Below are 25,671 nucleotides of genomic sequence, written 5' to 3'. Positions count from 1 at the left end.
TTTCTTACTTTCATAACTGATGCAGCAAGTCCCAAGGTACTGGGGCTATGAACTGCCAAGCGTAGACGTGCCGGGCTTAGCCCTGGCAAACCCTGGCAAAATTAAGCACTGCAGGTAGCATACTTTTGTGTGCCTCATACAGGAAGCTGCTGTGGGACTTCAGAGATCATGCGGCAGAGGAAAAGAGCGCAAAAGGGTGAGGGGAAAACAAGTGGCTGATAACTGAATTTTGAGGAGGTTGGGTTCTACAGCTGCAATCATAGATGGGGAGGCTTAGCCAGTGTAACTTGCACAGTGCTCATAATTCCCATGACCCAAAGACTTCTGCTTCATAGCCACAGCACGTCAAAATGTCTGCTCGGACTTTAACTCATGTCCTGTTATGCGGGGTTAATAATACAGATCTGAGTTTCACATAAGATGTCATCAATCCTTCTTTTACAGCATGAATATGGGGGGGAGGGTTGAAGCAGAAAGAGAGTAAGGCTGTGTGTAACAGTACGATGAGAGCAGAATGAACATATTATTTACTGTTTGTATTGCATAGCTTTTTAGTTTGATTGTTAAATGGTTAAGTCCAAAGAATATTAGCTAAAGGCACAATAACTTGAATGGTTTTTTGTCATGAAGAAGATGATAAAAGTAGGAAAATAGCCTTTGAAATTCCTGCCAAAAGACCACTTGAGTAACAAAGCAAGATTTGTCAGCTACCCTCTTAAGATGAGCAACTGAATACAATGTTGCTTTAAACATTTAGAAACATCTAGACCCCTGTAAAGCTGCCATGTACTTCAAGTAAGGTCTAAAGTGTATTTAAAATTTAATGAAGAAAGTCGTTCAATCCATAAATCCAGCATTCTGATTAGAAACTGAGTATAGTAGTATTTACTTTTAATCTGCCTTTCGACAGTGTGATCAAGTGCTATTTGACTGAAATAAAAGAATGCCACATCACCAAATAAAATACTGCACTTAACGTCCAAGCACTCCGGGGAAAAAAACCTGTTCTTTTCCTGTACAAAGTGTCATGTTCTATTCATAATCACATTGGATTTATTCCAGATTTATGCCAATGTAGGCAATTAAATTATTCCATATTAATAATCTAGGATTATTAAGAGCAGCATTAGGCCATGTTGTAGCTAACTAATGAAGAGCTTTTCCTGGGTACTCAGAAATGGCAATACAATGACTAGATGAAACACTTAATTAGCTTAATAATTAAATGCAGCAATGTGTTAGTTAAAATGATTGTTAGCATGTTGGAAAATATGTTGTATACTATTTTCTTTATGGAACTGGTGAGTCAGTGACGAAAGTCATGGTGATTAATTTATAACAGTTGCCTTGGCATATATTATATAATATTTGCTTTGCATTCTATCCAACATGATGTACATCCTGATTAAATATTTTATCTGCACTGGACCTCCAGGATCATTATTTTTGTTTCTTTGGAACAAACTGCCAAAGGTGGCAATAGAAGCTGTAGCTGTGAATCTATTAAAAATGAGAGGGCGGGGGATTGAAGAAGAAGAAAATCTCTGAAGATCTAGAGGTTACGAGCACCACATTAGTTCAGCTCTGCCTAACTAGACAGGCATTATGAAACAGTTCAGGCAGGCAAGTCATTTCCTCTTTCTGAATGGAACTCTACAATAGTGTTAACTTCTACACAAAACTGCTGCATTATTGAAGCTAGTTTGAGAATCACTGTGTAAATTTACAAAAGTTAAAAAATGCAAAACTGTAGGTTCCATAGTAACAGTAACCCACCCACACTGAAGACCCGTAACATTCTGTGTTACCATATATACCCAAGTACAGTAAGTGGCTTGTGTGCTCTAGTGGCTAGAGCAGTGGACTAGGATGGTGGTGACCTGGGTTTTACTCCCAGTTCTGCTACTGGTTAGCTGGATAACATTGGGTGAGTCACTTCAGCTAGTTTCAATAAGTGCTTAGGTGGTGGTATTCTTCTTCTTCTGTTGACTGGAATTAGAATTTCTCATGTGTGTGTCAGAGCACTTATTCTGTTAAAAACCAGTTGCAATTCTACCTGAGCTCAAGTGCTCTGTGTGTGTGGGGGGAGGGGGGAGAGATGATTTCAGAATGGGAAGATATTAGTTCTGTCCACACTGAAGCCATAAGGTGTTGATTACTCTTGGTGTGAAGCATAATGAAAACCATGAAGTCCTACAATAGTGCCCAGATGACTTTTCACAATATTAACTCTGAGGCCTTAATATAGACGCTGTATAAAATAAGGTGTTCAGATTGCTTCAACTGTTTTAAATTTAATGAGTTTTGTGCATTTAATTGTTGAACTGTAAGTTGCATTAGCATGGTTCTTTTACATGGAGTTTCCTTTGCTTTCAACTTATCTGAGAAAAAAATTGAACTTGCTCACACCTTTAGTTTTACATTTTTGCAATAGGAGGCCTGACTGCACTAAGCCTCCTTCACACAGCTCTGGCAGTGTAAAGGTACATTAGGTGTGTCTACACGGCCGTCTGAGGCGTGATTGCAGGTTGGGTAGATATACCTGTGCTAGCTTTAAACTAGCTGGCACAGACTTCAGTGTGGGCTGTATAAACCCACTCAGGACCCTGGGTACATACGTGTGTCAGTAGGCTATACTGAAGCCTCTGCTGCTGCGCCTTCTCTGCTATTTTAGTGCGCTAGTAGATTACAACTAGCGAGTGTGTGCGTGCGTGTGTGTGTGCGCGCGCACGCCTACCCAAGCTGCAATCACATCAGTAATGTGTGGCCTTTTTAATAAATAATAATAATAAAAAAAACTTATTGCACACTTGAGCCAGTGCACTACAGGTAGGATTCATTCATGGTGTGACAGTCTTGAAATGGTTGGATTTATTTCAGTGATGAATGTGACCATAAGTGTTTGTTTCAGTAATGTTCTTATGTGCGTATGCAAGATGATGTTCAAATAAACACATTTGAATATGGAAGCATTGAAATAAATGCAGCTATGTTTTTCAGTGTGCATGTTTATACATGAAGGGGCACACTTGATAACCTACATTTTCCTGTGCAAGTACAAAGAAAAAGTAATATAAGCTTACTAATAGGTAGTTGTTAGATCAGCTTTTATGCAGGTCAAACAACTAATTCATTGAAACCAAAAGGTAGCAGCAATCAAGTATTTTATAAACTGCCATGTGAGCCTCAGTACTGTATATTGGAAATTCAAATGAGTCAGCATAAACAAGAACTTATTTTACAATGCAACGTTTAAGCTACATACAAGAAAGTTTAGCAAAGACAACCAACAATTCATTAGTGTGTCTAGGGAAAAGCATGCGTGGGATTCGATGAGGAAAAAATAAATGACAAAACTTGCTAGTAACTGTCATGTCTATTCTCCAATTCCACAGCCATGAAATTTTCCGCATTTACTGCCTTGTGCCGGAAACGTGCTCCAAAATCTAATCTTTCATTTTAAAAAGGATTTGGGGGATGAGGGGAAGAGCCTCAGCTGGTATAACTTCTTGTAGCGTAGTTGGCTTCAGTGGAGCTACCCAATGGAGCTTAAATTGTGTTTACGGGTGCTTTTGTCACTGGAGTGCACAAAACAGTCAGAACATAGTGGTGAGTCTGGCCCAGAATTTCTAAATCCAGGAGAACATTGTAAACAAGATATGTAGTGCATGACTGGCTGCAGCCTTCCCTTCCCCCATTGTGTTTTTTGCACAGGGACCAAGGATAACTGCAGTCTCTGTGTGTTCTATCTTTGCACCAAGGGGGTGAAGAGGAGTAAAGTGCAGACTTTCAACCCCATAGTGCAGGTGGTATTTTGTACTTTGGAGGGTGGGACTAAAATTCTCTGACTTCTCCACAAGCAGGGCAGTGTTGGTGACATAGTTTTTAGTCAGTAAACGCTTCTTGACCAACCTTGATTCAAGTGGATCTCCATCTAGCAAATTAACAAGACCTATCATATTAAGAACAGTGATGTGGCAATTTTGTATAAGGAAATAGTTTGTATTTCACCTCTAAAGGTTTGTAGCTCAGATAATCTGTTATGGAAGTATAAGGGGTACCAAAGAAAGATAGAGATTTGAGTTTCCTCCTCTTCTAATGTGTGGATCCACCTATCAGTCTTCTGTCTTTATACTTTGACATTATTTCCTTGTTCCTCTCTTTCTGGCTTTGGCTCTTTACTTTGTTTTGATTCTTCTTTTCCCATTTCTTTTATCTGGGGCTGGATTCTGTTCCTTCTTTAGGATCAGACTGCCCATAGTAGAAGAGCAGCACTATGCTCCAGCACTGACACTCTGCATCCTTGGCTTGTGTTGTGAGTCAGTCTGGATCAAATGCTTCAGTGCTAATGCATGCTGCTACTCTTCTTTTCCAGCCATTAGCATGGGCAGACATCTGGTGGGAAAAAACGTGGGTGGAGATTAGTGTGTGGCCCTACTTTACAAATCTCTAGTGACTCTCTGCCTAAGAGCCACTGCTGTGGAAGCATTAGCTAAGCCAGATATCTCATACATGATATCCAGTTACTGCTCCTTAGTTTTATGGTAAACAAAGAGTGTGGGTGTTACTTAAATTCCCTTTCTATTGTTTATATATATATATATATATATATATATATATATATATATATATAATATTTCTTTTGAAGAGTTCATCAAGTTTGAGTTAATGAAGATAATTGCTAAGAGTTCTGCTAACAAGTGTATGTGTTTGACAGAGTATATAGAACCTACTTCATGTACTTATCTTAATTAGTTCCATACTACATGTCTGCCAGTTTGAACCTCATCTGTGGTGGCTTATAGTTACACCTGGGAAACCAAAAGAGATCCTCCTCAGGGGCTATGACTGCCTCAGCTGGAAGCACGTTAGGTATGCATAGAGGTTTTTTGGAATGAGGCCACCAGCGGTCTTCCCCTCCCATGGAGGTAAGATCATGGCAGAAAGTGGCTGGTGGGCCTCTCCCTCGCAAACAGAGCAAGGTGGTGAGGGAGGATGCTGGATGGTTCCTGCCTCTGGAAATAATAGACTCAGGGGGACTTCCCTCTTTTCACTGCCAGCCTAATTTAGGACTAAATTGAACTAAACTCAAAATAACAGTATTTGAAGTGATGTTAAAACATAACAGAAGCTTTACCAATTGTGATCTGAATAATGTCCCTTTTATATTTCTTTGTTTGGGAGGGATTTCCTCTTAAGGTGAAAGAACAGTTACAAAGGAATCAGTCCTGAGGTGACATGCACAATAAGCAGCACTTCTTACCTCTGTCCTAGGTACCAGTTTTAATAGCCAATGTAGAGTGATTTTTGAAGTACCTACATAATAAGATGTATAGTTTTTGTTTTATAGTGATTTTCTTACCTCTCTAATAAGGGGCAGCATTATTTGAAGCCTAAAGGATAGAAAAGGAGTACTTGTGGCACCTTAGAGACTAACCAATTTATTTGAGCATAAGCTTTCGTGAGCTACAGCTCACTTCATCGGATGCATACTGTGGAAAGTGTAGAAGATCTTATTATATACACACAAAGCATGAAAAAATACCTCCTCCCACCCCACACTCCTGCTGGTAATAGCTTATCTAAAGTGATCACTCTCCTTACAATGTGTATGATAATCAAGTTGGGCCATTTCCAGCACAAATCCAGGTTTTCTCACCCCCCCCCCCACAAACTCACTCTCCTGCTGGTAATAGCTTATCCAAAGTGACCACTCTCCTTACATTGTGTATGTTAATCAAGGTGGGCCATTTCCAGCACAAATCCAGGGTTTAACAAGAACGTCTGAGGGGGGAGGGGGGGTAGGAAAAAACAAGGGGAAATAGGCTACCTTGCATAATGACTAAGCCACTCCCAGTCTCTGGGAGTGGCTTAGTCATTATGCAAAGTAGCCTATTTCCCCTTGTTTTTTCCTACCCCCCCCCTCAGACGTTCTTGTTAAACCCTGGATTTGTGCTGGAAATGGCCCACCTTGATTAACATACACAATGTAAGGAGAGTGGTCACTTTGGATAAGCTATTACCAGCAGGAGAGTGGGGTGGGAGGAGGTATTTTTTCATGCTTTGTGTGTATATAATAAGATCTTCTACACTTTCCACAGTATGCATCCGATGAAGTGAGCTGTAGCTCACGAAAGCTTATGCTCAAATAAATTGGTTAGTCTCTAAGGTGCCACAAGTACTCCTTTTCTTTTTGCGAATACAGACTAACACGGCTGTTACTCTGAAACCTAAAGGATAGAGTTTCAAGTTACGATCAGAAAGATTGTTCCAGGGCAGGTTATGCTAGTCACTAGTTAGAAAAAACGTCCTATACCATAAATAGAAGCAAATGTTATATAATGAGAAGCCTGCTTCATATTGTATGAAAGCACTCATAGAAAAATCTAGCAGAAGCACGTCAATCTTTTTTGCCAAAAGTGTTTAAGACTGCTCTTTGCTTTCCAGATTAAGTCCCAGTATCTGAAACTTTTTATTTCATGATTGTTATACAATCTGGCAAGAATCTTATGCAGAGGTATAATAAGCAGAGCTGATTCATGGGCTCAGAGAATCAGAAATTAGAAAAGGAAAAGACAACTGAATATTTATGAATAAGGTCCACTCTGCTCTTTCATGTGAGGAGAAAAACATGTCTAAAAAAGCTGTGTGAGAACTTTAGTGATAGTGCTGTCAGTCCCCTCCTGAATAGCATTGACAAGGGTCAGAAACAGAGAGTGGATGGAAAACTACATACAAGCTTCTCTACAAACTCCACTAATGCACATCATGCCTGTCCTTGAACACTCAGTACAGTCTTGGAACTCTGTGTAACAGTGTGGTGTGGAGAACAACCATCTATACGAAGGAGTAGGTTGAAAACAAGAAGTTCTTTCACTTGTGACTTGAGCCAAGATTTTTACCCATTTTTTTAAACCAAAGGTGAAAGGCTAGTGCATTAATATCCCCATCTAGTCCCCAGAGAATAAAAGAATTTGAATGTAATGAAAGCTTGTATGATTTGCACCAACCAGCACCCAGAATATGAAGAATATAAATCGTGAGAGGGAAGAGAAAAATGAACAGAATCCATTTACAAAAATTCAACAGGGCTCTGAAGCCATAAAACTTTTTATTTAGATAATAGAAACATTGCCAACCAAATGCACAAGAAATAGTAATCAATATGAAATGGATTCCATAGTCTTTATTGTTGTTTCCTCTACCTCACTTTTTGTTCCAGCCTTTTTGGAATCTGAAACCTACCAGATATTAAAGATACCTATAAAATAGGTGAGAAATAAAAAAGGAAGACTCCACAGCACAATAAAAATCAATACAAAGTGTTACATAAACTGGAAGGCATTAACTAAGACAATGGTGCTTTGGAGTGACAGCACAATGACTTATTCTGGCTTGGTGTCGGGGTGGCTGGGTTGCGTTCAGTGGTCTGTGGTATGGAGGTGGTCAGATTAGATGATCTGGTGGCATCAGAGTCTGGGATGTGGGTGGTCATGCCTAGTAGTTGGAGCAGGAGTTGGTAGCCAAGAGTAGGAGCCCAGGGCCAGAGTCGGAAGTCAGGAATCAGAGCCAAGGTTTAAAACCAGGTTAGGCAGAGGAAAGCAAGGCTGGGAACAGGTAGGCACAAGAGCTATCACAGCCCTGGCTGAATGCTACAAGCAGCCCCTGAACTGTTGCTGGGTTTAAGGGTCTGTCTGCTGACTCTTCATACTAGTCAGGGGCTGTAGCCAATCAGGCAGCCTACTATAGGCCAGCTGTGCTCATTAGGCTGCCTGGAGATAGGGCCTGCAGCAGAGCCAGATTCCTGACAGTTCCTTCTGGCCTTAACTCTGACTCTCCTCGTGGGTCATCAGGATTTGAACCCAGGACCTTTAGCATCTGACCGCTATCGCTTGAGCTAAAAGAATGTGAGACAATGGAAAATAAGTCTATTCCTGCTCTGTCGATTCTCCACTATAGGAGGAGGCCACACCGATTTTTACAAGAATGTCACAATGGTACGAGTCATTTAGTAACAGGAGGGGTAGATACTGTTAATTTCCTTGTATTCAGTTTATGAAGAAGCTGTTAAGAATTCTCAAATCTCATGCTACGGCCTATTGCTCCAAACATTTACTGTTTGTTAAGTTATCCCTGTTAGAAATTGGAATCATGAAATTACTCTCTCTGTATGAGGCAGGTCTCAGATTGCCATGTTATAGTCAAGGATCCACCAACAGGCTCATTGCCCAAAGTCAAACCGAATAAAAGGAAACCTTTTGCTACACTATTCTTATGCTGCTCACCTGACCCACCCAGAAATTAAGCAGGATTTACCATTCAGATTGCGAGAGTAAAAAGGCTCATGAGTTCAGATAAGATTTACGTAAAGTTTTGAGGTTATCAGAAACACACTGCTGAACAAATAGTGTCCAGTTAGTGGAGATTGAGGGGCAAATCTGACCCCCTTGTGTGAGCACACAAACCTGCTGTGCTTCCATTGCCTGGACAATGTGTCAGACCATGAGGGAGCCACGCAGACCCACGCTGCCTCCTTGCCTTGCACTGGATTTGCGGGCCTGGTGTCTACCTCGGCACAATTATACAGAGGCTGGTCATAAGAGCAGTGAGTCCATGAACTATAAAGTTCTACAGGACAAAATCCCATGGTGCACATAAACTGCTAGCACAGATCGAAGGCAGCAGTGGTAATTTGAGAGTAGCTGGGCGGCTGCTCTGTATCCTGGCTTTCTCTCAGTCCCTTTATATGGGATGAGAATGTGTATATAGGTCAGTGTGCCAAGTTGTTTTCAACGTTTGTAAGTAGGCCTCAGTTTTTCCACATTTGGGCAGGGTTTCTCTGCTTGCGTATACAACCATTAAATCTGGGAGGCTGTCTGAGTTCTTCTCCAACATTCTAAAATAAAACTGGCTTCAGCAGTTTAGGAATACGTATTCTAGCAATGAGGAAGTTTATAATGAACCTGCTAACATCTTGTGAGACTTTATTACTTTTAGAGTTCACACCCACAAAAAAAAAAAAGGGAAATGTAACAAAAATACAATTTCTAGGGGAGATGGAAGATATATTTAGTTTTTCAAGTATTCTTCCAAGAAAATCCCACTGAGCTGTAGCATCTGATTTCCAAGGGTGGCATGCAACAGAAAAGAGTAGGTAATAATTCACATTTTTATCACAGAAGTCCTCTAAATTCAAATATATGCTGTATTAAAAACAGTAATCACACACAGCAGCTCTGATGCTGGTGATCCAATAAGTGGCATTCTTTCCTCTGAACCAATGTTCCAGCCTGACTTGGGAAAAGAGTGATGCTGCCTTTTGGCTGAGATGTGAAACCAAGGTCTTGACCACTTGTGCTAATTAAAGATCCCATGGCACTCTTTTCTAGAATGGTGATGCTAACCCCTGTGTATCCTTGCTATATTTCACTTGGTGTAATTACATTCCGCAGACCTACATTCCCAAGTTGTTAAAATGTGCTGGTGCATGCTATTAAACAGCTGCTCTGCTTTAATGCCGGCACAGCAATTCTTATATATTATCGCCCCTTTGGGTTGGCTACAATTCTGGGCTTTGCAGGTTTGTTTCTGTTGGGAAGAGAAATTGATTATGCGAGTCAGGTGTGTTCTTTGATGCAGTCCTATTTTATTTAGAAACTATGTACACACAGAGTCCTGGTTTCCTGAGCACAGTAGAAACAAACAGTAGCAGGCCGTTTCTTTGCTCTGAAATCTCCCCAAGCTTGTCTTTCCAGAACGTTCAGTACCTCAGTAAGCTCTGTTCCTTTGCTTCCTGTCAGTCATGCTCATGGTTGCTTCTCTTGCTGCATGCTGGCTTTTTGCTGTGTGTTTTGTTTTTGTTTTTTGGCTCTCTCACACACAGTTTGCCAAACAATTCCTTTCCCCCTACATTTGCAATCAGGCAACCCCTTGGTTCACATGGTATAACTTTGGATCAGGCCTTGCCATCCAGCTCATTGCCTTGGGCAGCAGCTTCTATTGTTTCCATCTATCTCATGGCATAAGAAGCTTAATTGCTTGTTCCACTGAGCCCAAAAGAAGGGTCTTAGTGCACCCAGCAGCTTTAACCAGATCTGCAACTGTTGATACATTAGAGATCCTCTTGGTGGAAGCCATTCACACCTTCCAATACAATAATATATAAACGGCTCAGTTTTGCCCAGCCCTTTCTGGGAGGGTAGGTGAGGAAGAAGATTCCAGAAGCCTGCCTCCCGTCTTTGTGAATCTGAACAGCGGCTGGCTACAATAGCAATCTTCATGTTCTTTGGAGTATAAGGACTGTTCCTGTTTAGTGCTGGTGCTAAAGTTAACTTCCCCAGAGGGAGTGGGAAGTGGTGGCAAGTACCATTAGGCCAGTCTGTGCCAGCCCTTCCATGCTAGATAGTGGAGCTGGCTATGTGTCAGGGAACTTGAGCTGCATCCAGGAGATGTAGTACTGGAGCCATACTTCCCCTCCACTCCTGGAGGTGAGAGTATGTGTGGCTTATGCATATGCTGCCAGGAGTTCCAGTTTGCAGGGTTCACGCTGTCTCCTACCCCTGGCTGTGGTAGAATGCACACTTGAGCCACAGTTTGTTCTGTTGGTAAACTTTTTAAAGCACTTTGGGATCCATATATCTGAAAGGAACTATATAAATATAAGATCAGTACAGGCAAACTTGAATTTTACAAGACTCGGGAGAAAAGCAAAACCTTCAGAAAATCAGGCCAAGGGATCTTAAAATAATTGAAACTAGTTATTTTACAATTGCTGTAACTATTGTGACAAATGCAGCAATGATTTTCTACAGGTCTCTACAAACTGTGCTTCGTGGATTTCTCTTTGCATGTGGGAGAAAACTAGCCTGTTGCATAGAAAGTATTATAAACAATATCATGCTTTTAAAGGTAAGGTTAAGATGCAATGAGAATAACCAGTAACTCAGAAAAATGTACGAATGGTTGATGGAGCTTTACTCTCAATGTCCTGTAACAAGGAGAAGGCATAAAGCTCAAGTGTCAGGAAAATTTCTCAGCTATTAACAAAAATCTAAAAGTAACTTGGGAACTTAACCATAAATCCAGGTACTTAAATTCATCAGTCATCTCAAAGAATCATCAAAGGGAAAAATGTTTTAGAAGATCATGTTATGCTTGCCAGACTTGGTCTAGGGCCAAAAAGCACTGCACTTGTTTTCCTTCATGCTTCTTAAAGGTAATTTGTTATCTGTAAAACAATACTGTATATATGTAAGTTAGGTAAATCTCACAAAGCACTGTTGCTACTCTAGTAAGCAATATTTGAGTAAAAATGGAAATTAGACTATTTAAAAGCAGGATGCCCATGAAAATTAATCCTACCTATTACAGTCAATTCAATCCCTCTCAGGCCAGTTGCCAAGAATGTCAGAGGTTTGTCTAATTACTGAACAAATTGCTTTCTTTTGGATGGGGGAAAAAAACCTAAGAGGAGATGTCCAAGACTGTGGTCATGATCATGCAAGATGCTAAGTGTGGGTTCTTACAAAAGGGACATAGGGGCTGTGATACCCAGCGTTGCATAGCCTAACTTTTAGATGGTTAGAAAATCACAGGAACAATACTGCAACCCACCAAGTTAAGTGGGAGACCAGGTTCAATTCCTCCCTCTCCACCGTGGGGGAGAGGGGATTTGAATAGGCATCTCTGACATCTCAGGAGCGTGCTGTAACCACTGAGCTATGGGATATCCCGATAGGGGCTGGAGGCTCCTCCAGTCTCTCTGGTGGAAGCTGTTCCACTCAGGGTTGCCAACCCTCCAGGATTGGCCTGGCGTCTCCCAGAATTGGCATCAATCTCCCAGTGACTATTGAAAGCAATCCAGGAGATTTTAATAGGATATTTTAAGAAAATATTACATCATGTTGGGGAAAAAAATATCTCCTGGAATAGCTTCATCAGAGTTGGTAAGCCTAGTTTCACTGTGGCTAAACAATGAAAGAGGGACTGGAGCAGGGGGATGGGACCTAGGGTCTCCCACCTCCCAGGTAGGTTCCCTAATAACTGGGCTATGGAATCATTCCCACTCGTTCACTCTCTCTCTCCAGCCCAGTGGCTATTTTAGTAGTTATCTACAGGGAAGCAGCTCCAACAGGGGAGACTGAGGGAGCGTCTCCCCCATCAGAATATTCCATAGCTCAGTGGTCACAGCACTCTCCTGAGAGGTAGGAGACCCCAGTTCAAACCCTTTTCCCTGCCTCTGGCAGAGAGTTGGGAATTGAATCTGGGTCTCCCACATCCCAGTCAAGCATCTACGCACAGGACTCAAAGTTATGAGGGTGGCTGCGGTTGTTTCTGGATTTTGAATGGGGTACGATCTGATAGACAACCTCTGAGCACACCTGTCAGGTCTGGTCCCCCTAGGCAGTTGAATGTCTATCTTCCCCAGCTTTGTGAATTACTGTGGGGCTTTGGCAGGATGTCCAGGTGCCTAGAAGGAGCCAGGGGTGCACATGCTCAGAGGCTGAAATGTAGGCACCGAGTCAGTTTAGGGGGCTACAGGGTTCATGGGAGTTTTGTGGGATCACAGTGAAGCCAAATCTGGAATTTAGGTGCATAAGGCCAAGAATTAGCACTTAAGTCTGGGATTTAGGCATCTATGCATCTTTATGGATCTCTCTCTGAGTGCCTACGAAGAGGTGCTGGGTATCCTCAACCCCCAACATTAATGGCGCTCAGCACCTTTTAGAATCAGGCCTCAGATGTCAAAGATTTTTCCAGAATCTTTGAATGGCTAGATACCACAGTGGTGAACGGGCACAATATAAAAACTACAGACACTGGTAAAGTAGCAAAACAAATTGAGAGAGAATTCCAGGAGAGATTTGGCCCAGTATATATTGGTGTATACTGATGCTATACAGTACAGCAGTAGTGATTGGGTCTTAAACCTGTGTGGAACTGTAGCAGAAAACTGAGACAGGTGCTGCATATTCTATGGAGTCTATTTGTATGTATTCCTTTAGTTGCTCAGAGACATATTTCTGAGGGATTTTTAGCAGCAAGGTTAAATGGAAATAAGGTTTTAATGTGAGGTTGGATTCTGCACTCTCTTCATTGGCTTCAGAGGCATCCAGGATCAGGCCTTGGTGGAAGATCTAACAGTCCCATATTTTAATAGAGTATTTGTAGTGATTTTTTTCATAAATTTGTTGTCCTGCCAGTCAGTATCTATTGAAAATTTAAACAGTGAAAGCAACACGTTTATTACAGGCAAGCATAGCTAATGGATCAATGCTGGTTCCTTAAAGATCTGTATGGGTTTATCAGTGAAATGTGTGTTTTTTCAGTATTGAAATAGCATGGCAGTAACAGCATGGACCTAAGCACATTTAAGCCATTAGGCTAGGGAATTGGCAGTAGTGATGTGCTGCCAATATTTTGACAAGGAGCTTACACACAATCTTTCAGTTGCCAATGATAAACAATGCACCTCAGCAGGGCAGGTCTGGAACATCTAATAATCTGTTTTCTCATTTAAACAAAAATCCTAGCCAAAAAGTGGGCAATAGCACTGGACAAACTAACTCACCTGTGCTAATTTCCATCCCCCGAAAACTATTCTGAGTGTTAGAGCTGAAAAGATGATTAACAACTAATAACTCAAGCTGATGGAATGTCCCTGTGCAGATTGAAATTTCCTCATATTAGATACATTTTTAAAGTGCTTTTTAATTCTGTGAGTTTGTTGTTTGCAAATTGCTGCAAACATTTAATACGCAATATTTAAAACTCAAACTGTGAAACACTGGTGCATGGGGCAGAGAGAGTTGAGGTGCACTCCCTATGGTCTCTTCACTCTCTGTGGTGCCTGTTATGAGAGAGATTGCTATATATAAATAGTCTGCTAACAGATGAAGTCCTAGTAGCTGGTATTCAAGAACACCTAGCATCGTTCCTAGTTTTCGTAGGATCAAGAGAACTTGTCATGCACTGCAAATGACTGTGTGTGCAGTTGTTTACATGGAATTCTTAGCAATGCCTGTATAACAGTGCCAAAATGGTCTCACTGGGGTTCAGGCTTTGTCCACATAGAGGGAAGGAAGGGGTGTGTGGAATTGCACCTTAAGAAAATATAGGGTGAATATTTGCACAGAGTTTGGTTACTATATAGACATAGAGCATAAGTAAAAGCCATTCTTCTATATAGTTTCAGAAAGAAATTCTGGTTGATAGAAAATATATTGTGGTATAAACTGCATGCTAATTCAAAGTGGGATTGACCTAAATACAATTAACTTCTCTTTATATGTGATGTGTCCCTCTGATACAAGATATTTGCACAGCAAGCATTCTTTAAACTTGCAATGGTATGTTTTAGTTTTTGTCCTTGGAGGATTTACTAACCTAATTACCCTGCTTTTCTTCTGCTGTCTGTGCTGGGTGCACAGCTGGATAATGCTCATGCTGTGGACAGACACAGCATGGGATGCACAGCTGCAGACTGTCCAGCTGCACTGGCTGGCCAAGTACAGGCAAATTGAGAAAAATAAAGGATCTTCCCCAACCCCCCAGTCCTTGTAGGAAACAGAAGGCCAATTGATAAAGCCAAGGGGTTGCAGACACCATCAGCTTGAAAGCTAAGGTCAGTTAGAAAGACAAGAATCAGAGCCAAAGTAATTAAAATGATAAACTCATGATGTGACAGGCAGAAAATATTTGAGCAGGCCTCTTGTTAGGGCACTGGCAGCAGTTCACAGAGTATGTCGTACCAATGGGCAGAGAATCAATAGCAAACATAGGCCAAACACAGAGTGCTCAGGCATACAAAAATCTCCCCTGGGAGAGAAGTAGGGTTGTTAACCTCCTCTGCCCTGCTCTCCCCCCCAAGGTCCTGCCCCGCCCATCTCTTCCCCCGAGACCCTGCCCCATCCACTCCTCTTCTCCCCTCTCCTCTGCTTTCCCCCTCCCTTCCCCCCTGCAACCCCTGCTGCCTGGATCAGGAGGGGCTTGCTTGCAGAGCCAGGGCTGGGAGCTGCAGCTGCCTGATGAAGGTAAGAGGTGGCCCCGGCTGAGTAGGGGCGGGAGTGGGCAATGACCTGGCACCTCCCCTGCTTCTTTGCCCTTCCCTCCCCACCTCACTGTAACTGGACTTTGGGTGTCTAGTCATTTGATCTGACTAGACACTGTCAGGGCCCCTTTCCACCAGACCTTTGGGTTGAAAACCAGGCACCTGGCCACCCTAGAGAGGGTCATTGAAATCCCTGTCAGTTCTTAGATCTCTACTGTTCCTAATCTTTTAAAATGTAATGAACAAAGGAATCAGCTGTGTGGCTAAGATGCAAACAGTAGGAGGATAGTGACCTTAGCTCCCAGTTATACCATACTATGTCCCAGTGTCTGAGGAACTTCTTTCAGGACACCTGAAATGTCCCAGTTTTCCAAACATTTAATCAAAATGTTATTTTGTAATTTTATATCTGTTCAAGATGACTTGCTATACTAAAGATAATTTGTTCTGTGTTTACCAGAAACAAAAAGTCCAGTGGAATGAATGTTTGGTGTGATGAACAGTGAAGAGAAAAGCTGAATGAATGTAGAAACAGCTGTTCATCTGCTCAACGTGAATTTTAATTATGATTGTTCAGTGTTTCATGATAAACTCATTCAGAACATAAATTACTGGAAAAAATCCTCCATTTTGAGAATATGCACATGTTGTTGTTGAGTAAGAAACTGGCAACAGTGACACCATCACACATTAAAAGAAAAAAGGGTACTTCTGCCTTCGTCTTATCGTTCTGTGACCCTAAAAAATGCATCACAAAAGTGTCCTAATGATTTACTTTGAAAATATGGTCACCGTCATTTAAGAGCATATGGAAAGTGCCATCACACTGAGAGGTCTCCATTGTCCAAAGCGTTCAGTTGTCTGTAACCTCTTCACAAAGAAGAGGAAATAAAAACTGCCTCTTCCTTTCTTCTGTGACCAAACTGTTCTGCTGGCATAATGAAATGACATAGTATATGCTATGCCGCATGAAACGGTCTGACTGCATACTTCTCCAAATTATTAAGTACATCCTAGGAAGTGAGATAACTGACTATCTGGCAAGCAAAAGACTTTGATGCTAATACTATATGCTGACAAAATGAACTATAAATGGTTGATGTATTTAATTTCTATGATTAAGGTACTGAGATGCTATTACGCTTTGGGTGCCTAGAATAATGGTATGACTTCTGTAGTAAGGGACTGTTTCGAAGTCACTTATTTTGGGAGTGCAAGCAGCAACTATTGCACCATTGCAGATATATTTGAAGACTTTTTTAATGTTTAATTCCAGAGTAACTTATGCTCTAATGGCTGTTTGTTTTTTACTTGGGATAAGAATTCCTGTGAGTCTGTCCTTCCTCTCCTCTCTGCACCCCACTCTTCTTGCAGGTCTTTGGAACTACAAAGCTTTCCATTGGATCTTTCACCTTATGCAAAGATGCTTTTTGTGTAAAGCCTTAGGCACATCTCTTTCTAAATGTGTACTACTGTAGCACCTACAAAAGTGCACTATTTCTAGACCCAAAGGAGGAAGGACATTAATAGGAAATTAGTTCAGCATCTGTGCTATATTTGAATTTCCTGATTTCTGTGGGTAATACATTTTATATATAAGTATAAATTTTTGTAGTTCAGTAGTGATACAGTGGAAGCCCCATAAAAGACGACTTGCTTAATACATTGAAATGAGCATCCTAACTACAGTGTGCACAAAATATATGGAAGCCCTTCTATGTAAACAGCTGGCAAAGGAATCAACCTGATAAAAGGACAAGTCATGATTCCACTGGCTGGGCGGGGGGGGGGGGGGGGGGCAGGGGACTGGAAAATTAAGCTGTTCCATGAAGATATCTGTTAAATGATTTTTATTTTCTGTTTTCTAGCCTGAATGTATGTAAGGAAATAATGGAGCCCTCCAATGATGCACATAAACACACTAAGTGAAAGAGAACATGGTTTTGTGCATCATATATGTTATAGAAGGTAGTAACTGTATTCTGCTGTGTAAATGAAATATATTTCTGTCCAGCAGAGGGTAGGCTAATAATGATGAAAAAGGCATTAGCAAAAAAAAAAAAAAAAAAGAAAAATTAGAAAACAGTTATAAAAAAGTTAGACCTGATTTTCAGAAGAGGCAAACACCTGCAGTATCATTTTGTGGGTGTGCAGCACTTCTGAAATGAAGTCCCTTGTGTATTAGATCTTCCTTTGGCTTTGGGGAAAAGACTACAGGTTCTTGCTTCTTTCTCTTATTTCAAACAATATCTTGGTTGCAGTTTCAAACTGGGTACATGGAGCAGATGCTGTTTTTGCTGGAAATTGCAGCAGCAGGGAAATCACTTTCTACTTTATTCACCTAGCTCAGTGGTTCCCAACCAGGGGTATGTGTACCCCCCGGGATACATAGAGATCTTCCAGGGGGTACAGCAACTCATCTAGTTTTGCTGAGTTTTACAACAGGCTACATAAAAAGCACTAGCGAAATCAGTACAAACTAAAATTTCATTGTTTATATACTGATCTATATATTATAGACTGACATGCAAAAACAATATTTATATTTCAATTGATTTATTTTATAATTAGATGGTAAAAATGAGAAAGTGAGTGATTTTTCAGTACTAGTGTGCTGTGACACTTCTTTGTATTTTTGTAAGCAAGTAGTTTTTAGTGAGGTGAAACTTGGGATATGTAAGACTCCTGAAAGGGACACAGTAGTCTGGAAAGGTTGAGAGCCACTGACCTAGCCAATTCAGTACTATGTGGACTTCAAAGCAGGCTATTTCCCTTGTGATTCTCTTTAGATGATTTACTTACATTTTGGGGAGTGAAGGAGGGCCCTGGCTGTGCTCTTTGGCTGCAGCTACAGAGAGCTGTGGGAAACCTTTGCACTGTGCTAAGGTAAACATCTTTGTTGAAGAAGAAGAAATTTCTGACTGCACATCAAAGGTAACAGCTGAGTTTTATTTGTGAAGTGATGGGGTACAGCAGTTATGATATCCCATGGAATACAGAATTACTGTGTTTTGAAATAATGGAGATTGCGTAAGATTTGCATCACATGCATTGTAGTATATGGTTTACCTGCTCCCTTATAAAGGGAGCACTGGGTCTTATTTGTCTTGGTTACGTGAGCTGGGAATGGGCAAAGGAGGAAAGAATGTTGCTTGGTAATGATGTAAGGCGAGGAAGAGCCTGACGTCAACTGTTTTTGAAGCCATTAGCTTGTTATTTTTAATGTCTTTGTCGGATGTGGTTCCTGTCATCTAACTAGGCCTGTCTCAGTGGGCATCTAAAGAGCCATTGAAAGGCTGCTCTTCAGCCCTTCCACTAGAGCACAGGCTGAAAACTATGGGCGTGTTCTATATTAGCAAGGCATTCATGGACAGACAAAAGAGTGAGCTACTCGGAAGCATATTTGGCAATGGAAATACAAGCATGGGCTGTCATTGTGAACATTAGATGGTGCGGGGGGAGAAGAGAGAGTGAGAAAACAAATAAATAAAGCTGAGTTATGAATACAAAGCAGTGTGAAAATAATTTCATGCAAGGAAGATCTAATACATCATAACTTCATCCAAGCTTTCCTTTCTCTCTGCTGCAAGGACTCCAGGCCCTTTCCTCAGCTTGAGAACTGTGACGATGGGTATGTCTCTACTCTCACTGACAGGTGGAATTTCCACCGCAAGCAGACATTTGTGCTAGCTCTGCTTAAACTAACACATTAAAAATAGAAATGTAGCCCCAGCAGCATGGGCAGCAAGAAGGGCTAGTTGCCAGAGTACAGACCTATGGTCTCGGATGGGATTGTACTTGGGGCGGGTAGCTCTTCCTGCTGCTTGCACCACCGTGGCTGCCCTTCTATTTTTTAGTGTGCTAGCTCAATTAGAGCTGGCATGGGTATGTCTCCTGCTCCAGTGTAGACATACTCTTGTCAGATTTGGTGCAGAATGTTTGGTTTCCTGTGTTGCTGTTTAACAATTATCTGTTTGTTTGGTTACAGGACTATTAATATATGCTATATGGACAGTTTAATGTACAGCAGGGACCTCCCTCTCCTCTCATTGAGTTAAATTGGAACAGAATCTTCATATTGAGCAAATGAGTAAACAAATAATCATGTCATCAAAAACCATTTGGTTTAAAAAAATAAAAGGAGGTGGGGAGTTGACTAAACCAGTCAGCCCTATATAACATTTGTGCTTAAATAGTTGTAAAGCTTTCAAAGCTCAAGTTGCATTATGTATCATCCTCCAGACCTAGCCTCTTGTAGTAGCCCAACAGAGAACAGCAGTGCATTTGTTCTGCTGTCATGGCAGTGATTAGCTTCACATCACATGGAGCAAATCTTACTCCCCTTTACCCGAAAGAAATTCCAGCAATATTTCTTCTCTCATGTCCCAAATTTGGGCCTTTGCAATTGTGTTTCATGGAGTCAGGCTAAAAGAATTTGGTCTTTAAAGTCATTCTCTCAGCATGCTGGAGGCATATTTTGCTCATTTTCAAGAGATGAAACAATTGGCAGGAGGAAGCTGCTGCACAGTCTCCTTGTCAGTAGCCCAGCTGTCTCTGCCTGTGGGGGGCAGGTTTCTGAAGTCTATCGATTTATACAATCTTTTCCCCCCTTAGAAGAGCAGTGTAGCGAGGCAAAGACTCACCAGTGCGCACCTCTTGCTGGTAGTCTTGGGAATTAGCTCTCCAGCATACAGAGCGCCTCCTCCTGGCCACTGTCTCACCTGCCACTGGAACCTGTGTCCCTCCCAGACCCCAGTGCCCTTTACCTCAGGATTCTGCCCCAGCAGTATCCCCTTGCTCTGGGTCTCCCCACCTTGCCTCAGTGGTTACTGCTAGTCATCATCTAGCCCCCACTCACTGGGGCAGACTGCAGTTTGTCATGGCCACTCATCATTGGCAAGGAGGTTGGACCAGCTGCCTCTGCCTATCTCTGAGCTGCACCTCCCTGCCCCAGTACCTGCACAGGCCTTTACTTAGGTCTCAGCCTGGGGAGCTGCCAGGCTGGAGCTCCCCAGCCCTGCTCCACTCCAGGTACCATTTTCTCCCAGGCAGCTAAGTCCTTCTCTCTCTCTACAGCTAGCAAAAGACTGACTCAGCTCCTGGCTCACAGCCCTTTTATAGGGCCAGCTGTGGCCTGATTGGGGTGTGGCCCCAGCTGTGGCTGCTTCTCTAATCAGCCTAGCCTTTCACGGGGGGAGGGGGGGGGGATGGTGTAACTGCCCCACTACAAGCAGCTCCAATGGAGTGCTTTATAATAGTTGGAAAATGGTTGCTTGAACTCAGGATTTTATCCGATTTTCTTTCTGTGCACATACTAAACAGTGGGAAAGTGCAAATGCTTTAATCCAGATGTCTGAATATTATTGGTTCTGCTGTTCCTAGTTTAATTTTAAACTGCTATCCAGAGTCCACTCAAAAGTTTCCAGAAAAGCTGTGTGTATTCACCATTGAGCTATATGCAGTTAAAAACAGGGAAACAAATGCAGCCCTGGTAATGGAGTTGCATCCACTTACACCAGGGCTACCTTTGGCCCACCAATATTATTAGGAATGGATGTATTAGCAAGATTAACACTGGTGTGGTTAAGGTACTGGTCACCTGATCCAAAGCCCACTGAAGTCACTGGAAGTTGTTGAGGCAGAGTTAGGCTCAGGCTGTATTTTTCCACACAGTCAACTCCATCCCAGACCACCTACCTTTCTCTTGGGTTACTGGTGCAATCCCAATAAACAGTGGTCTAAAAAAAGCTTGATGTTTAAGGCATCACTAATTTGCTTCACATAAGTAGAGACATCTTAATAATAACTTAAATTTCTATTCACAGCCGCTTCCAAAGCAGTTCAAACCCCCTGTGTACAGTACACTCAAGATCTGCTAAAGATCTTGGATGAAACTCCAGCTTTTTTTGGAAATCACTCTCCCATTCCTGCATCCCAGCGGTGACATTTTTAGAGGAAATTTCCCATTGAAACAATTCGCCCAATCCGGAAAGTCCCATGCTTTTTACTCAGGTTACGTCTTTTAAGAAAGAGCACTCCCGTCAAAACACATGCAGCTGCAATGACATTACACGCGCAGTGGTTATATTATTTTTAATCGGGTGTTCACTGTGGTTTTAATCAGATATTTAACCAACTCACAGCCCTAAGTACTAGTTTTTAGGTGAGGGCTCACAAGTGAACACTTCAAACGCCTCTCAGAGGTGATGAAATTCACTGTTGCACATTTACAAGTGAGAATATGTGCACATATCCAAAGAGTTTTATTGGTGCTATCCATGACTCTAGATATGTGCTATAGAGCCATAAAACAGTGAAGGGATTCATTAGTCTGGAGGAGAGCAGGTCTGAGAGAACCTACTTTAGGAACTAAAAATATGAAAACAAGTGAAGCCTACCCACCCCAAACCCAAAGTAGTCTGAGTCCAGAAACAAGTTGTAAATTGATGTGTAGGTACATGCCTTACAACATGTTGTTTCCAGATGGGTCTCAGAAGGTAGATTGCAACCAAAGACTGGAATTAGACAGGAAGAGAGCACATGAAGGGAAGTTTGTCAACATATTTACTGTCGTTTTTGTACCCATTATGTATTTATTTTGCCCATCTGTTCAACAGTGGTATGGTTCAAATGTTAGATGTCACGTTGTTTCCAGTTTATAAAGACAGTCTTATGTAGTGTAGGACCAAAATCTAAATGGACCCAAAGTGGAACCCAGAACTGGAACACACTTATATTTCAGTTCCAGATCAGTACTTTGCAGTTTGGACAGATCTCTACTTTAAACTATTACAATCTGGTAGAAAATCATCTCGGGATTGTTTTGGCCAACAACTGTTCTTTTAGATAAACACATGCATCTCCCAAGAAATCAGTGAGCGTTGCATCTGAATATTTAAAGGCAGAATTTGGCCCTATGCATGCATGTAATAAACTCATTCCTGTCACCGAAGGGGAGGGGTGAAACCCTGACCTTTAAAACAATAAACCACAATTTTTCTGTGACCAGTGATGTGATTCTCCCTGCTGTTTTTTCAGCACAATAAGTAGTAACTGTCTTCCAAAGCCTCTTATGGCATGGTAGGTGATTATAAAGCTCAAGCAAGGTGGGGAAGAGAGCCCTGATCCTCTGAGTTCCATTTAGAAGCAGGGATGGGGAGGGAGGTTTATTTACCAGATGGAAAAGAAGAAAATGGGGAAAAGAAGAAACTTTATTTTGTAGATTTTATTGTATGCAATGGGGAGTTGCTATACAAAACTTAAAATTTAATTCTATTTTAAAGTACATAACCATTTTCTTTTGAGGTAGGATATAGCTAGTAAAGGAAATTAGAAGAGAGAGCCCCAAACTGAAGTTTCAGAGTAGCAGCCATGTTAGTCTGGATCTGCAAAAAGAACAGGAGTACTTGTGGCACCTTAGAGACAAACAAATTTATTAGAGCATAAGCTTTCGTGAGCTGCAGCTCACTTCATCAGATGCATAGAATGGAACACATAGTAAGATATATATATATATACAGATAAGCTGGAAGTTACCATACAAACTGTGAGAGGCTAATTAGTTAAGATGAGCTATTATCTCTATCAAGCATTCTTAAAACTACAATACCCACCTGCTGAAGTGAAAAAACAGATTGACAGAGCCAGAAGATTATCCAGAAGTCACCTACTACAGGACAGGCCCAACAAAGAAAATAACAGAACGCCACTAGCCATCACCTTCAGCCCCCAACTAAAACCTCTCCAGCGCATCATCAAAGATTTACAACCTATTCTGAAAAATGATCCCTCTCTCTCACAGATCTTGGGAGACAGACCAGTCTTCGCTTACAGACAGCCCCCCCAACCTGAAGCAAATACTCACGAGCAACCACATAACAAAAACACTAACCCAGGAACCTATCCTTGCAACAAAGCCCGATGCCAACTCTGTCCACATATTTATTCAAGTGACACCATCATAGGACTTAATCATATTAGCCACGCCATCAGGGGCTCGTTCACCTGCACATTTACTGATGTGATATATGCCATCATGTGCCAGCTATGCTCCTCTGCCATGTACATTGGCCAAACTGGACAGTCTCTACGCAAAAGAATAAATGGACACAAATCAGACATCAGGAATCATAACATTCAAAAACCGGTAGGAGAACACTTCAACCTCTGGTCACTCAGTAAAAGATCTAAGGGTGGCAATTTTGCAACAGAAAAGCTTCAAAAACAGACTCCAAGGAGAAACTGCTGAGCTTGAATTAATATGCAAACTAGATACCATTAACTTGGGTTTGAATAGAGACTGGGAGTGGCTGGGTCATTACACATATTGAATCTATTTCCTTAAGCTAAGTATCCTCACACCTTCTTGTCAACTGTCTAAATGGACCATCTTGATTATCACTACAAAAGTTTTTTTTCTCCTGCTGATAATAGCTCATCTTAACTAATTAGCCTCTCACAGTTTGTATGGTAACTTCCAACTTATCTGTATGTGTGTGTATATATATCTATATCTATATCTTACTATATGTTCCATTCTATGCATCCGATGAAGTGAGCTATAGCTCACGAAAGCTTATGCTCTAATAAATTTGTTAGTCTCTAAGGTGCCACAAGTACTCATGTTCTTTTTCCAAACTGAAGTGCAAGAATAGCATTAGGAGGCATAATGAAGGAAACAAATGCTTAGGGCTTGTTTACAAACTGTGTTTATACTGCTTTAGCTATATGGATATGAAACCAGTATACTTAAAGAGAAGTAACCCCCTAATGTGGACACAATTATACTGGTATACAGTTTAAGCACTGGTGTAGCTTATTCACATAAATTTGGGAGAATACACTGGACCAGTGGGAAGCTTTATACTGGTATAACTGCATCTACATTAGGGGGTATACTGATATAAATATTTTAGTTTAAAAAAAATGTTTTGGTTAGAGATGTGTTTTTTTAAAAAATGTGTATACACTATGCCTAAGTTCCATGTACAGTTCTTGGGTATACGTACCCAAGATTCTAATGAGATTCTGCAGATTCTAATGAGCCTGATGGGAGCTGGATGGGAGCATCTATGGACAGAATTTGGCCTGAAGTCTCTTGCATTGCTCTTCTGCAGTAGACGTGTATGTCTAGCAAAGACAGAATTCTGCCCTAGCATCAGTAGAGTTCTGACATTTGCTCAGCTTTCACATTTCTGTTTTACCAGCATGGCAGTTATTACATGCTTTCTTGCAGTGTTTTCCCAACACCACTTCTACATAGTTGAATACGTTTAAATGTATATGTGGAAAACAGCTAATAATTCTGGTCTCAGTATGCTGCAGCTTGATTAACTGTGCTTCAGTTAGGCTGTTCTGCAATTCCACACATTGTTTCTCCAGAGCACATACCTAAACATACTTTTAATGTGTAACTGCCCATCTGAAGTAGTGCCGTGATGTCCCAGAAAGCTCTGCTTCTGTCAGTTACAACAGGAAATGTTGTCTGTACTGTTTCTTTCAAACTGTAGCAGGAAGCCAGGTATCTTGGTGCTGGGGAGGTTCTAGGTGGCAGCTCCACCATAGTGAAGTAGTAAAAGAAACAGAGTTGCTTTTGGGATAATACTGTTTTCCTTATACTAACAAAGTTCCTTGTTCAGTGTGGAAGTGATGCTTTTTGTGATTCTTTCCCATTGTTGAAATTAATCTCTACTGCACAAGGATCTTTGCAGTCTTTAGCCTCATTTCAGATTTTAATGTGGGCTTAAGGGGTGCAGAGAGAGTGGAGCAGGCTTTTGGCTCCAGAATTAATTTTAGCTCAAATATTCTGTGGAGCGTAACAGGATATTTGTAGACAAATTCAGAATGGGAACCCGTTCAGGAGCAATGGAGACATAAACAGAAGGTCTGGACTGTGGAGGACTTGAGGGTTGTAGACAAATCTGTTTGGAGCTTGGTGGGATTTGATGTATGCTCTAAGGAAATACGAGTAGCACTGGGAAGAGGTAAACTCTCTCCCATGAGATGATTACAGCTGGGTCACTTTCTTATTTAGATGTTCATGCAAATTAGAAAATTGAGTTTCTACTTCTTTATGCTTAGATTCTGCAGATGCTAATGAAGCTCATGTGGGGAAGTCATCCCTCTACCCCAGCTTGCTTAGATCCATGGCAATCTAGAAAGCCCCTGCTTCATCCCATGACCTTCCTCCCTTTGATCTTCCCAGAACACCCTTTGTACATTTGTTCATCCTATTGCAGCAGCTCTTCTGCCACTGCTCAGTCCAAGTGTTGCGCTCTTCAGGAGCTCATAATCCTGGGGCTTGCAGGAGTTTATTAAAGGCTTATTGTTTCGGAAAACAAGGATCTGGTTGAGGGCTGCAGTCAAACTGGGGAGTTACTGCATAGGTTTCCCTTGCTTTTCTCTAATCTATAAAATGTTACAAGAAAGATGAATATGCAGAAACGTTGACCTTTGGTATGAGAGCTCCATAAAAAACATGGTGTGGTTCCCCCTCCCCCCCCGCCGCTGCAAACTCCTTGCAATATTTTAAAAATATATGACTCCCAGTACAGAAAAATGGAATAAAACTATACACAAGTTTGTGTTCTGTTCACATCACAAGCCACTCTGGGTTTGTTTAA

General features: G+C 41.4%; 1 protein-coding gene across 5 annotated transcripts in view; it reads left to right on the top strand.

Annotated features, from left to right (window-relative positions):
- The window catches only part of COL15A1 (collagen type XV alpha 1 chain), a 275,000-nt gene that overhangs the window by 48,622 nt on the left and 200,707 nt on the right, over positions 1–25,671 (top strand). The window lies entirely within an intron of this gene.

The sequence above is a fragment of the Chelonia mydas genome, chromosome 2 (genome assembly GCF_015237465.2).
Source record: "Chelonia mydas isolate rCheMyd1 chromosome 2, rCheMyd1.pri.v2, whole genome shotgun sequence".
Taxonomy (NCBI): Eukaryota; Metazoa; Chordata; order Testudines; family Cheloniidae; genus Chelonia; species Chelonia mydas.
Note: the sequence above shows the minus strand (reverse complement) of the source record. Positions and strands in the feature narration are given on the sequence as shown.